General features: G+C 41.5%; 1 pseudogene; it reads right to left on the reverse strand.

The window, feature by feature from the left end:
• Positions 1 to 873: 873 nt before the first annotated feature.
• LOC123640859 lies at positions 874 to 1,267 on the reverse strand (annotated as a pseudogene).
• Positions 1,268 to 4,122: the final 2,855 nt, after the last annotated feature.

Raw genomic sequence — 4,122 nt, forward strand, 5'->3', positions numbered from 1 at the left:
TCCTGGATACTGGTATATACCACAATCAAAACCCCCTTTCTTTTCAAGGAGAAAGCGTTCCTGCAATATTATCCTGTCACTCTGCTGCAGATAACCTCAGGGCCTATCAGCCAATAAGAGGGAAGCTCTGCTTCCCATAATCAGTGTGACATCACCTCTCATGTTTTCGCACAGTCTCCAGGCTGAAAGATGTAATGTGTAATAATTTTAAGAACTGTACATCCACATCTTGATGGCCAGAAAAGGATATCTACAAGGAACCTTTTAGAGTTCTCATCTAAACTACTCTCCCTCCCAACTCCACATCTTAAATCAACTTTGTGCCCTTGTATAAATAAAACAAAATCAAGTAAAATGAAGACCCAGAAACCTTTTTTCCCCTTCTAAATTAGTGATCTCATGGATTTTATTTTACAGCTTATGGAAAATGGTGTGGTGACACTTCTGGTAAACAGGAGGGTGGCAACAAACAGAAACACTTCTCAAGCTGCACCAGATCATAGGCAGGTTAGAGGACACTTCCAGCTTGCCGGTACCTGTGTCATGAAAATTTGGTACCTTGGAGGGCTCTGGCTTGGTACAAGGGAGATCCCTAATGCCAAGACAAGCACTTACCAGAAAAAATATAGGCCCTAAAACACTCTCTTGTACTATCTCTGACCCAAATTTTAGCACCAGTTTTTTTCCATTTCACTTTTTAGGTTTGAAACATAAAGGAACAAGTGTGCAGAGGCAAGTGGACATATATATGCCTTAAACTTATTGCCATCCTTAATTTCTGGATTCATAGAGTTTGCTTAAAAGACTAAAATTCCCATTCCTTTTTGAAAGTAGACTCTTGCCCTCAGCCCTGATGGCCACTGGAAAGGACTTTTATTTCCCAGTGGATGAGAGAGACTCCTTCATCTTCTTGGTCAGTTGGGATGAGGTGCATGTGGTCATCCACATACTTGGTCACACAACTGTCCAGCTGCTGCTTCACCTGAAGCTCCTTCCTGCCTACATGTATTGAATCTTTGACTTTGTCGTTGCAATGCATGGTGCGTCAGGCCAGGCAGTCCTGGATCTCCTCCAACTCATTGGTCACCAAAGCCTGAGCTTGAGCCAGAGGTGCATGGCAGTGTTGCATGGACCCCTGGCTGTCCTCACAACAGCTGGTGCTGCACCAGAACATGAGGCCCTGCATCTTCTGGATGTTCTTTCTGTCTAGACTCTTCACCATGGAGTCCACCACCTCCTACACCTGGACCTGCTGCAACTCTACCATGCAGACCCTGCACTGCCCTGCACCGTGCTAGCACCTACATGGACTTGGCCTCTTCTGGAAAGTTCTATTAGGTTTTAATACTCTGTGTAGTATAACTTAAACATGATCCCTATGTGTAAAATCATCTCTTGAGAAAGACAAATACCATTAGACCACAAGCTCCTCGAGAGCAGAATCTATATTTTATTCATCTGTGTCCTTGATACATGGCACAAAAGTACTTAAAAAATGCCTTTTTTTTTTTTTTTTGAGAAAGAGTCTCCCTTTGTTGCATACACTGGAGTACAGTGGTGCAATCACAGCTCACTGCAACCTCTAATCCCTGGGCTGAAGCAATGAGTAGCTGGGACTGTAGGGGCACACCACCATATCCAGGTTTTTTTTTTTTTAGAGATGGGGTCTCGAACACCTGGGCTCAAGTGATCCTCCACCTTAGCCTCCCAAAGTGCTAGGATTACAGACATGGGCCACCACACTCAGCCAATAAATGCCTATTGAACTGAACTATGCTATATAGATGCATATTATTAAAAATATACACACATAATATATACATGTGCATCTATACATTTTATATATATATATATTTTTTTTTTTAGAAACAGGGCATTGCTCTGTCACCTAGGCCGGAGTGCGGTGGCACAATCATAGCTCACTGCAGCAGCTTTGAAATCCTGAGCTCAAGCAATCCTCGCACCTCAGCCTCCCAAATAGCTGGGACTACAGGCATGTGCCACCATGCCAGGCTTACTTATGCATCTAGAGAGAGACAGGAAAAAGCAAAAGATTACAATCATAAAGGCATAAGTGTTACTAAAATTGAAAAGCAAAATACAAAAATGAGACATCTTATGAATTAAATGAGCAGGTTGTATAAGCTGAGATGCTATAAACTCTTGAATCTTTTCCTCTCTGATAAGCTTTTGGGCCATTTGACAGCACATTTTCTTTTGCCACCTGGTGACAGGATTGCAGCAAAGTGAATAGACTGGCAGATTATTCCCTCTTCTCTCCTATGAGGCACCTTGCACAGAGTGTTCGGAGTTTCCCCCGTATCCATAAAAGATCATCTCTATGATGGCTCCTGTAAGCTGACAGCAGCCATGGAGTCACTGAAAAGGGAAAATGTGCAATAGCAGACTGCCTTTTGCACACCCACTTTGTCTCCAACCCAGCATGAATAAGGGAATAGGGAGGGAAATGAATACAAGAGAGAGCATTTGCCCAATTTTGCAGAGTGATGGATAGGAAAGACCAGATGGTAGATGGATCAAACGGGAGCTGTTTTTATCTTTTCTTTTTCTATATCTATCCTTTTCTTTATGTGTGTGTCTGAATATGTGTGTATATGTGACAGTGAGAGAGAAAGAGAGAGAGAGAATTCAATTCTGAATGTGTATAAGAGGCCATATGCAGTCACATTTATACACAGACACGCAGAAGTGTAGATAGACTTGGAGACAAAATTGCCTGCTTGCCAATTTTTCTAAATAAATATGTTCACAGATTTCATAGCATTAATGAGCTGCAAAATAATCACACATTGAAGCTGGGATGCAGCTGTCTATACTTATATGTATATCCTATAAGTTTGAGGATATTTTCAGTGAATATTAAACCAATAATATATATTGGAGAGGCCAAATTCTCAAAGATCTTAAATAAGAAGCCAGTTAGTATGAACAGAGGAGCACATGGTTTGGATGACAGATATTATATTCACGGGCATTCATTATAACTTTATAATGTACATATATGACGTGTATTTTGTGAGTTAAATATATGTTTGGGGGATGATGAAAAATAACAGGGAAAACATTTTATTTATTTATTTTGAGACACAATGTCGCTCCATCACCCCAGCTATAGTGTAGTGGCATCATTGTAGCTCACTGCAACCTCAAACTCCTGGGCTCAAATGATCACACTGCCTCAGCCTTCTGACTAGCTGAGACTACAGGTGTGCACCATGATGCCTGGCTAATTCTTTTATTTTTAGTAGAGATGGAGTCTCACTCTTGCTCAAGCTGGTCTTGAACGCCTGAGCTTAAGCAATCCTCCTGCCTCGCCCTCCCAGAGTGTTAAAATTATAGGCATGAGCCACTGTGCCAAGCTGGGAAAACATTTTAAATTGGTTTTTTGGCAAATACAAATGTTTAAAGTTAAAAAGATGAGGCACAAGTTACAATTATGATAAGCGGGTAATGAAGTTCAGAGCTGATTGATACATTGTCTACTGGATTGTCGTGATAGCTATGACATATTTCTGAACTGGACTAAGAAGTATTTATCATGATGCCAACAAACCTGTGCAGTGCTGAATTTTAACAGTCCAGCCACAAGCATGAATTTTTATTGCATTATGCATATTGAAACCAAACCTATACTCTCACATGTTTTACAGCTAATATTGTAGTAGGAGAAAAAGAAGAATGATGGTGAAATTTAAAATGTACATCATAATTTATAAAACATTTATGAAGAGCATATCCACATACATAATTCTTTTTTTTTTTTTTGAGACAGAGTCTTGCTCTGTTGCCCGGGCTAGAGTGAGTGCCGTGGTGTCAGCCTAGCTCACAGCAACCTCAAACTCCTGGGCTCAAGCAATCCTCCTGCCTCAGCCTCCCGAGTGGCTGGGACTACAGGCATGCGCCACCATGCCCAGCTAATTTTTTCTATATATATTTTTAGTTGTCAAGCTAATTTCTTTCTATTTTTAGTAGAGACGGGGTCTTGCTCTTGCTCAGGCTGGTCTCGAACTCCTGTCCTCGAGCGATCCACCCGCCTCGGCCTCCCAGAGTGCTAGGATTACAGGCATAAGCCACCGCACCCGGCCCACATACATAATTCTT

The sequence above is a fragment of the Lemur catta genome, chromosome 1, assembly GCF_020740605.2.
Source record: "Lemur catta isolate mLemCat1 chromosome 1, mLemCat1.pri, whole genome shotgun sequence".
Taxonomy (NCBI): domain Eukaryota; kingdom Metazoa; phylum Chordata; class Mammalia; order Primates; family Lemuridae; genus Lemur; species Lemur catta.